This window comes from Polypterus senegalus, chromosome 8 (genome assembly GCF_016835505.1).
Source record: "Polypterus senegalus isolate Bchr_013 chromosome 8, ASM1683550v1, whole genome shotgun sequence".
In the NCBI taxonomy this organism is placed as follows: Eukaryota; Metazoa; Chordata; class Cladistia; order Polypteriformes; family Polypteridae; genus Polypterus; species Polypterus senegalus.
This window is the reverse complement of record NC_053161.1, coordinates 189,280,838-189,291,975: the sequence shown is the minus strand read 5'-3', so window position 1 is coordinate 189,291,975 and position 11,138 is coordinate 189,280,838. Positions and strand designations below refer to the sequence as shown.

Below are 11,138 nucleotides of genomic sequence, written 5' to 3'. Positions count from 1 at the left end.
GTGAAGTTCAGATTGTGTTTCAGTTCAAATGCTAGCAGCAGCCTGCTGTTCAGTGACACACCTGAGCATCTATCCTGCTTGCAGTCATCATGTGACTTATTGAGACCGCAGGCGGTGGTTCTGTCTGTCTGTCCACATGTCCTCACTTCTCTCTCTTTATCTCCACAGCCTGACATGGTGTGGTCTCACCTCCAGATGTTGCTCAGCTCTCTCCTCAGGTCTTTCTGCTCCACACTCACGACTGACTGAACTGGACCTGAGCAGCAACAACATGGAGGATTCAGGAGTGGATCAGCTGTGTGAGGGGCTGAGGAGTAAAAACTGCAAATTACAGAAACTGAAGTAGGTGAACAACAAGTGTGTGTGTGTGTGTGTTTGTTTGTTAATTCTTTAGACTCATTTCTCTATTGAAATGCAGAAAGTAGACAAGAGTACATGGAGATAAGGCGCAAGGTGAAGAGAGAGGTGGCGAAGGCTAAAGAAAAGGCGTATGATGAGTTGTATGAGAGGTTGGACACTAAGGAGGGAGAAAAGGATTGATTGGCTAGACAGAGGGACAGAGCTGGGAAAGATGTGCAGTAGGTTAGGGTGATAAAAGATAAAGATGGAAACGTACTCACAAGTGAGGAGAGTGTGTTTAGTAGATGGAAAGAGTACTTTGAGAGGCTGATGAATGAAGAGAACGAGAGAGAGAAGAGGTTGGATGATTTGGAGATAGTGAATTAGGAAGTGCAATGGATTAGCAAGGAGGAAGTAAGGACAGCTATGAAGAGGATGAAAAATGGAAAGGCCGTTGGTCCAAATGTTATAACTGTGGAAGCATGGAGGTGTTTAAGAGAGATGGCAATGAAGTTTTTAACCAGATTGTTAAACTCTTTTAGGGCTCTTTTGTTTTTGTTTCTTTTCTCCCAGGGCTGAATATTTTTACAAAAACATTTTTTTATAAAAAAAACACAAAGCAATGGTTTAACATATCTATTCAACACAAAAAAATATTTTTGACAAATGTTACTGTCTTGCATGTTGTATGAGCCTGCATACTGCAGTAATCCTTCCTTGATTGCAGGGGTTGCTTTCCAGAACCCCGCGCGATAGGTGAAAATCCGCGAAGTAGAAACCATATGTTTGTATGGTTATTTTTATATATTTTAAGCCCTTATAAACTCTCCCACACTGTTAACATTATTAGAGCCCTCTAGACATGAAATAACACCCTTTAGTCAAAAGTTTAAACTGTGCTCCATAACAAGACAGAGATGACAGTTCTTTCTCACAATTAAAAGAATTCAAACATATCTTCTCTTCAAAGGAGCGCCGTCAGGAGCAGAGAATGTCAGAGAGGGAGAGAGAGAGAGAGCAAACAATCAAAAAATCAATATGTGCTGTTGGGCTTTTAAGTATGCGCACCGCGATAAAGCAGCCGCAAAGAAGGGAGCAATGTGAAGGTAGTCTTTCAGCATTTTTAGAGTAGCGTCAGTATCTTCTAGGCAAACAGCCTCTGTGCAAACAGCCCCTCTGCTCACACCCCCTCCGTCAGGCGCAGAGCATGTCAGAGAGAGTGAGAGAGACCGAGAAAAGCAAACAATCAAGCACCGCGCGGGAAGCATATCTTATATCATCGAGGAGTTTTATTTAATACGTAATACATGCTCTGTTTGGGTAGCTTCTAAGCCATCCGCCAATAGCGTCCCTTGTATGAAATCAACTGGGCAAACAAACTGAGGAAGCATGTACCATAAATTAAAAGACCCATTGTCCGCAGAAATCCACGAACCAGCGAAAAATACATGATATATATTTAGATATGCTTACATTTAAAATCCACGATGGAGTGAAGCTGCGAAAGTCGAAGCGCAATATAGCGAGGTATCACTGTATATGATTTCACATATTGTACAAGTTACACAACAAAGTCCTGCAAAGTCAGATATCACTCAAAGCAGCCAATTGCATGCATTGCCACATTGCACTGCTTACAATACGTGTTGCACTGGTGCCTCCTTTTTAGTTGTCTGTTGCTGCACACAACACAGTCAGGTTCATATTTTTTGTTCTCATATGTTGCAGGAAAGTCACCCGTTTGACATCGTGCCATGCCACTGCCACCAAGATTTCCGCCCGCATGAACACCGTATTGTCACCTCTTTTCCTCTTCAGCCTGTCTGGTTTCAACTTTGAAGGTCTGTGTCTCCTGTTCACCCTTACTGTGCCACAAGCTCCAACTCCCCTGCTCTGTAGCTCCATGAACAATTCTGGGTATGTATAAAAATTGTCCATGTACACAACATGACCCAAATGTTCATAGCCCTGAAGCAGCTCCAGCACAACATGACTTGTTAAGGGACAATTCTCTCTTTAAAGAAATACTTTCCTGTATATATATAATTACTTTCAGGCAGAAACCAGTGTTTGCTTCTGCCAGTACAAAATCCTTTATGCCATACTTTGTGGGCTTGTCTGGCATATAGTGGCAGAAAAAAAGGCATCCCATTTATTTTATCACAGATTCATCCTCAGACAAATCACGGCCAGGCTGATACAATTGTTTATATGTTGGTTCCACAATGTCAAGCAGGGGCTGAACTTTATACATGGGGTTATAGCCTGGCTTACCCCTTGGGATTTGCTTCTGGTTATCACAGAAGTGAATAAAACTTTGCAGCAGCACATACCTGTCACGTGGACATGTTTGGACCAATGCTTCCTGAAGTTATATCACCAGTCTAGTACCATCTCTATTTGTAATGCCACAAAGCCCTTCATCTCATCTTTTGTTGTGGGTTTCCACTTTGAAAAACAAGAATGCGGTGCAAACGCAGCCTGCAATTCAAAAAATTGCTCTGCATACCCGTTTGTCTCGTCTGACAGTAGCTGAAAAGCAGCATCAGGAGAGAGCAGCCTGAAGTAGTCCAGCGGCTGGAAATCTGTCGTGTCCAACAGCAAGCCATGCTGTCTTGTGAAGTACGGTAGCCAGTTTGGCTCCCACGGAGTATTCCTCCCACGCAAACCTTGCCGTAGGTGCATTGGCTGCGCAAATGCACTCAGCTGGCATCCAATCAGCTGGGACGGCATCGGCTGGTGTCCGATCAGCTGATGCCGGCTCCTCACTCTTCTGCTCGATCTCCTGATAACTGTCAACAAAATCAGATTCTGAAAAATCAGAGTCTGACTTAGCGATAATGCGCAAAACATTGCTGAGTATTTTGTTTTCTGCACTCGCTTCACTCCCTTTTGAGATGTCGATGCCATCTTGCCTTTATTTACATTTCGTAACTCACACACATGCAAGGATTAGATGCAGAGTGAATGAGTCTAACCTTCCTCCAAGCAGAGCAGGAATGCCTGTGATGTAACAGTAAGTTTTGTCGCCATTAAAAGCTGATTGTTGCCATCTACCCTGGATGTCGACTTTTGTCGACAGGAGGGGTTGAGGGCGCATGTCGACAAAATTGAATTCTCTGTGACTGATGGGCTTTGGTGTACACTCTGAATTTGAATTCATGTCTATTGATTTAATGTTTTAACATTGTATCTGAATATTTATGATATTATTTGTAAAAGTTTCTAAAGGCCCTGCCATCTTTACTTCTCCCACTTTCTGACAGCCTGACCTGGCTGTTCTACCAAAAAAGAGACATCAGAGAAAACAGAAAAGTCAGTCCTGGTGAAATGATCAGCTGTTGTGAGAAAGTCAAACAGTGAGGGTACAAAGATGGCAGTCATGTGACCCCCAAACATCCTGTCTTGACATGTGATGAAGTGCTGTGCATTTCCACTCCCTGCCAGCAGATGGTGATACCGGCACGTCACCCATTCATTTGATCAAATCTCTTCAACTGAAAGTGCAGAGCTGGGAATGGACAGCAGCGTTCAGCAGTCATGGGGGTCACTTCACAGTCCACTCAGACAAAGAGACTCTCACACCATCTCTGTGCTGGGCTTTGGGATGCTGACCATCTGTAGAAAGAGTAAGAAAACTGAGCTCAACCCCATTGAGGCCTTTATTTGACAGAGGTCAGCTGGTCAATGGCACCAGTCAGTATGTTAGGTCTGAATGGCCAAGGTCAGAAATGTTACATGTCAGTCATGTCCTCACTGTCTATTATGTCATTGATGTAAAATGTAGGTCTAGTCTTAACTAGTCTAGTCTAGTCTAATCAAGGTGTCACAATAGACCTGATAGTGTAATCATTGTCTACTCTGAATGTCACCTTCAAGGCAGACAAAGTGTCCACGTGTCCTGATTGGTGAATAACTGACAGAATTCTGAGTTTGTCACTCTGTTGTCACCAACTGTGACAACTCCATCTGGGCATTCATGTAGAGAACAATGTAAGTTTAGGAGACCATCTTTCACCACTCAGGATGACTTGAAGAACAAAAGACATACCCAGGCATGCAGAACCTTCATGGGCAGGTCTTGGGTTCAAATTGGGTTTCAGTTTAAATGCGAGCAGGTCAGTGACACACTTGAGTGTCCAGCTGTGCTTGTATTTGTCATGTCACTTAGATAGATAGATAGATAGATAGATAGATAGATAGATAGATACTTTATTAATCCCTATTGAGACCCCAGGCTGTATGTGTGTCTGTCTTTGTTTTTATAGACACAATTAACACAGTCAGGGTTTCATTATGGAATGGCATGAAAGAAGAAAGAGAACTGAAAGATAAACAGACAATTTTAAATGAAATACTGATATGACAGACCTGAGATGGAGGTGAGAAGTGTCTGAATGAGGTGACAATGATGAATATAAAGTGGGGGATTTTGAATATGGGCTGAGGTGACAGGTTCAGAGTGTGACATTGACTGTTGTGACTTTATTAAACAGGCCTTTCTGGTCACTCATTGTGCTCACATGGTGACAGTTGCTCCTCATGTTGTCCTGTCAACAGTCCAATCAGATTGTTACTGACCTCTCTGACCAACAGGCCACATGTGGACATGGTAAACAGGAATGGACTGAAATAGAGAACTGCATTTAATGGGACAGAAAATACAAATATGCTGAGCTGATGTCCTCCTCATTTCTGTGAGCTCATCAGATGAAACTGCATGGAGACGAAAAAAAGAAAAATTGAAGAATAGTTAAAAAAAGAAACAAAGGAGAAAGATAGCCAGCCATGAAATCCCTGCGTGTGTCTTGTCTTCACACCACATGACGCCTGTCCCTCTGTGCTTTTCTTGTCCTCTTCTCCATACAATCCCTGTGTCGTCTTATTACATTTCTTCTCTAAATGTGTTTCACTACAGAGGAGACTCCAGCAGCTCACATGCATTTTGTTTTTCTGCTCTTCTTGCTTCTCTTTGACATTTTATTTCATTCTCAAGATGCTCTTTCGTCTGCTGTGGTCAATGCATCACTATGGATGGATGTCACGGTCAGCACAATCAGTGAGGTCTCAGTCTTTGTGACAACTAGCAGAAATTTGTTTGGGTTACTCTGGTGTTGTGTGGTTTCTCTGTCAGCTTGTCTGTCTCTCCTCATGTCCTCCAGATCGAGACCCTCTGCAATACATCAAGGGACTGTGGAGGAGTATGGTACTTTTCAGTTTTCTCAGAATTCTTTTCTTTCCTTAAACATTTTTATTGCTGCCCATTTCCTACTCCCAACTGTTCTTTGATGTCATTAACCCATCTTGTTGCTGTTCTTCCTACTCGCTGTTTTTAGTTCCTTGTTCTCTCTGTCATCATTGTAATGAGCCTCTCCTCTCCCATCCTGCATGTGTGACCTGAGAGACCCAACGTGTGTTCCTGACACTTCTGTCTTTATCTCCACAGCCTGGAGTTATGTGGAGTCACCTCCAGATGTTGCTCAGCTCTCTCTACAGTCCTTTCATCTCCAAACTCACAACTGATTGAACTAAATCTGGGAGATGAGAACAATGACATTGAAGTGGGCAACGAAAACAACATTGGAGATTCAGGAGTGGCTCACCTGTGTGAGGGGCTGAGGAGTAAAAACTGCAAATTAGAGAAATTGAAGTAAGTGAACAACAAGAGTGTGTGTGTGTGTGTGTGTTTGTTGAATTATATTTATTCTAACTTTATGGCTGTTACTGTTTTACCCCCACTGTATAAATGCTGTGTTTAATCAGGACAGACTGCAGTGTCAGATTTGGACAGACAGACAGATGGACGTGAGGTGGACTCGCATTAAATAAATGAAGACAGCATTGTGACCCTGAGCCCCTCCCCCACAGTGGCCACTGTCACCGTTCTCTACATCCAGTCTTTAATTTTCTTTCCTGTCCCACAATGCTACTCTTAATCTTGTCCCCGATCCTCCATTGTCACTTTTCTCCCTCAGACCCCTCTGTTGTCCTCACTAAAGTTTGTTAAAAGTCACTAAAACAGAATAAGATGAAGAAACACTGTGAGTGGGGGCAGAAGAGCTGACCAGAGTGGCTGGGGACAAGCTGGAGAAGGACTGAGGTGACAGACAGGAACAATGAGTGCAGGACATCAGATATAAGGAGAGACAAGAGAAGGAGAGAAAGAGAAAGATGGGAAAAGAGAATAAAAGGGAGAAATAAAACAAGAGGATTGGGAGGAGTGTCCTCATCGTCTGGTTAATCTGACATCGGGATAGTCCATCAGCATAAACAGTCGAGCATCAAGCTCTCCAGTGTCCACCAGTGACCCTCATGCTGCTGGCATCCTACAAATCAAACAAAGTGTCTTCAATTCAATTCAGTTTTATTGTTCCTAGAGAGAAATTTAGTTTTTCATTCAGTTTTACAGAGGAGACCACAACATAATGTTAAGGACACATCACAAAGTACTCAGCCATCAAATATAAACTTAGTACAAATAAATAAAATATAGCAGTGAGTGTAATACATCTGGCAGAACATATTAGACATCAAAATTAAACCAACATTTACTCATAACTCATGATTGATGCAAATGCTACTCTTCATCATCCCATGATTTAAGGCAGTGAGTGGGTGTTTAAAATAAATTCAGCTTTAATAAAGATTAATAGAAGTTTTAGTGAAACAGAACTTGAACTGGCTGCTTTTTATACTCTGAACCTTCAACCTGTGACCTGATGGTGAAACGTGGAATTGAGAATGTAGTGGACGAGTCGTGTCTGACAGAAGACCCTCTGCTTTGTAACACTTGTTTGTTAAACAGGTCTGTGAGATTGAACTGTCCAGTCCTTGTTATTTTACTGCTCCATTTTACAATTTGGTTTATTATGTTTTTGTTTTTGACATTCAGATTTCCAAACCAGGCTAGCAGAGCATAAATACGGACAGACTCAATACAAGATTTATAAAAGAGTGTCATCATGGAAGGACTCACATTACAAAGACTCGGCTTCCTTAAACAGTTGTGCTGCTGCTGTCCCTTTTTGCTGATGGCTTCTGTGCTTCACTTAAAAGTCACTTTGAGTCTTTGATTGTCCTCAGATATTTATAACTGTCAATGATCTCCAGTGCCTGCTCTTTGGTCATTGTTTCTTGTTGGTGACTGGTGCTGCTCCTAACATTGTGGTGTAGTAAAGACTCATCACACCAGTTCATAAAGTTTTGGCTTCTTTATTAGTTTTTATTTCAGTTTCCCTTTTGATGTTTCAAATCTCTTGCTGTAGTGTCTGGTATTCCTCTATGTCACAATCTCTCTGTCTGTTTTTTGGTTTGTTTGTTTACTTTTTCTTTTCTGGTACAGTGACCTTTACAGTTTTAATTTTTTTTATCATTCTTCTCTTTATCCATTTTGGGCTCATTTTAAGTCGTTTTGTTTTATTGGTTTTTGAAATTAGCTCTTTTTGAGTCCAGATCAGAAGATCTCTGAAGTGACACCAACTGTCATTTAGAGTTGCTGAGGTTTTGCTCTCCCATTTGATGCTTTGAAGATATGTCCTCATCTCCATAAAGTCCACTTTCCTTAAGTTAGAAGTCTCTCTTTTAGTGTTCATTTGTGTGTTTTCAAAGATTATGTCACATTTGACCATGTTGTGATCACTGCTGCTTAAAGTCTCAGTATCTTCTGTTCTTGTTCTTCTGTCTTTATTGTTTGAGAAGATGAGATCTTGACAGGTGTCACCACACATTGGGGCTTGAGACAAACTGGTGAACAAACATCCATTTGCCATCTGCACCACTTCAGGTTTCCTCTTATGTATTCTTGACAGGGGCTTCAAAATCAATGTTTGGAAAGTTCAAATCCCCCATGACCACTATGTCCTCTTTGTGGCACATCGGCCTTACTTGATTAAATAATACATTATTATCTGACATATCAGAATTTATCAGCCTGTAGCAAACTCGAATAACCAGACCTCTACCTTTCTTCCTCACTAGCTTAACCCCCAGTGTTTCCTTCTTCCATCTTGAAGATGTTGGCCTGAATATTATTGTTTACATATAGCGCCACACCTCCTCCTTTCCTTCCTTGTCTGTCTCTCCTGAAGCAGGTGTAGACACTAATATGATATTCCTCCCCGTCACTCTCATTCAGCCATGACTCTGTAATTCCTACAATATCCGAGTCCCAAGTCAATCCTCTCACCTCTCATTCACACATTTTATTTCTAATGCCTTTCACATTAAGAAGTAAACATTTTAAACAAAGTAACTTTTTGTGTTTTCAGTTGAGTTCTCCTTATGTCGGTTGACTGGCATTTTGTCTTCCTCAGTTGAAATGTCTGTTCACTTCCCTGAAGATTCTCACTCCAAGATTGTTTGTCTCTTTCTCTTGTAGATGTGGTCCATCTCGTAAGTAAATGAAATGTTTACAGTGACAGGCATTCCAGTGGCTGGGAAAAGTAAAACCTTCTTGTTCACACCAGGCCTTCATCTACACATTATGGCTGAATATTAAATTCTGATCATGTTCGCTTTTTCCAGGTGTTGGAAGGACTTCAGAGAAAATGACTGATGTTGATTTGGCCTTTAGCTCATCTCCAAGTCCCCCAGATGTGTTCTGAACTGAATATGCATTGGCGCCCTCTGTCCCCCTCTCTAGAAGACTGGTAGTCAAACTGAAATGGATCTCATAACTCTGAGTTTTCTCTCTCAGGTTCCTCTTTAGAAGTTTTTCAAATGTTTTAATAGCCAGTGATTTCTGAGCCACTGATCTGAAGTCTTTTAGGTTTTTAGGGATGTTGTTTTGAATGTCAAGTTTCAATTCCCTTTGATCAGCTTGTGCTTCATTACTATTTCCTCGTCTAAAGACACTTTTTCTTTTGATATAATAATGACATTATAGAATTCATGACCTGGGGTTTGTTGATCAGACAGACCTTCACACTTTTAGCTGAGATCGGCACGTCTTTACAAACAGAAACAGAGCTGCTGATAACATCACAAAGCTCAACTAAATCAGTGCAGGAGTCCATCAAAAGATCTCAGCCTGGACAATGAAAGCAGCCTTGGAGACTATGGATTGAATCTTCACTCCAGAGCTTCACTGTCTTCTTGTTGACTTTTAAATTCCTAAAGTAAGTGTTGAATGTAAAAAATAGTGTGGAGTATTTCACAAGAGTGCTGCAGAATTACAAAGTGCAAATCAGTAAATGTGTTTGTGCTTTTGGTGCCTTTGTTTAAGGCCTGGTGACAAAGGTTAGGCTTCTGATGCTTTGAGCTGAGTGTTCACTTTCAGTGTGTCAACTAAAGCTGTGATAATCGTCTCTGTTGACATCGATGGGTGAGCCTTAGGATGAATTCAAACGACGGTGACAAATATTTGTGGAAATTCTCTGGACGAGTGGAGTGGTCTGAGTGACACACTGAGCAGCTCGATGTCCGCAGAGCTCACTGCTTTTCTGACTGATTGAGACCACCATTTATAGACAGACGGGCAGACGCCACCGGGCCCTTTACCTGTGAAGAAGGCATCTCAATGGTGAGCTCCATGAAACTGATGGACTCAGAGAGCCACGTCTCCATAATTCAGGCTTCTCTGCATTCTGTCTGAACACAAGCTTTTTAATTTGTAATTCATCAAGTTGATTACGTAAGGACTGCACAGTCGCCATTATTACAGTCGAAGTGGAATGTGTTGGGTTACCTGTTACCTCAAACGAGCCCCTTCACATCTGCCCCATTTCAGTGTCCTCCGCTTGTCACATTCATCAGACTCATCTTGTCTCGTCAAAACGGAAAGTTCTGGAAGCAGCTCTAGTCTGTGTCAGCACTTGGCAAGTACTGTCTCAGTGCAAACTCTTGGCTGTACCGAATCACTCAGGTGAATAGAAGATGCATTGGGATGACAGCAAGAAAAGAGAAAAAGTATCACCAAAATAATACAAACAAATAAAAGTAGAGACTCCATAACACTTCAGGGACACATATATTTCTATATTCCTGTTCAGAAAATGAACAAATAATTAAAAATTAATCATAATAAATAAAAAAAAAAATAGACAAAGACAGAAACACACAGACCTGCTGCTGGTCACCACTAGAGCTGCCAGTCCTGAGTGGTAAATGACAGACCAGAATTCCAGTTTGTCATCCTCACCCCGAGGTCACCTGTGACAAGTCCATCTGGTCACATGAGTGAAGGACGTCGTCAGTCTCATGTCTGTGACGTTCTTATCCAGTGTTGATGTCCACATGTCAGTCTGAATGACTTGGCACCAGTCAGTCCAGCGTGAAGGCAGGAGACCCTGTCAGGTATATAGCGCCTTACTTTATAAGAATGGCAGTGGTCTCGTGTTCACACTGCACTTCAGTGAAAAGTCAGAATACAAGTGGCCATTGAATATTTGTGTTGTTTGTCCTTTTGTCAGTCCGTTTGTCTCCACTCATGTCCCCACTTCTCTCTCTTCTTCTCCACAGCCTGTCTTATTGTCATCTCACCTCCATATGTTGCTCAGCTCTCTCCTCAGCTCTTTCTGCTCCACACTCACGACTGACTGAACTGAACCTGAACAACAACAACATGGAGGATTCAGGAGTGGATCAGCTGTGTGAGGGGCTGAGGAGTGAAAACTGCAAATTAGAGAAACTGAGGTAAGTGAACAACAAGTGTGTGTCTGTGTGTGTGTGTGTCTCATGAATTTTATTTCTTGTCACATTATCGCTCTGACTTTTCCACTCCCACAACACAAACGCTGTGTTTAATCAGGACAGACTGCAGTGTCCCTTATGGACAAACAGATGGACGTGAGGTTACACAG

At 41.9% G+C, this 11,138-nt stretch overlaps 1 long non-coding RNA gene across 1 annotated transcript; it reads left to right on the top strand.

The window, feature by feature from the left end:
• The first annotated feature begins 301 nt into the window (after positions 1 to 301).
• LOC120534534 lies at positions 302 to 10,901 on the top strand. The gene is made up of 3 exons (XR_005634786.1): positions 302 to 342; positions 5,786 to 5,989; positions 10,798 to 10,901. It is a non-coding gene; the product is annotated as an uncharacterized LOC120534534 (long non-coding RNA).
• The last annotated feature ends 237 nt before the right edge of the window (positions 10,902 to 11,138 follow it).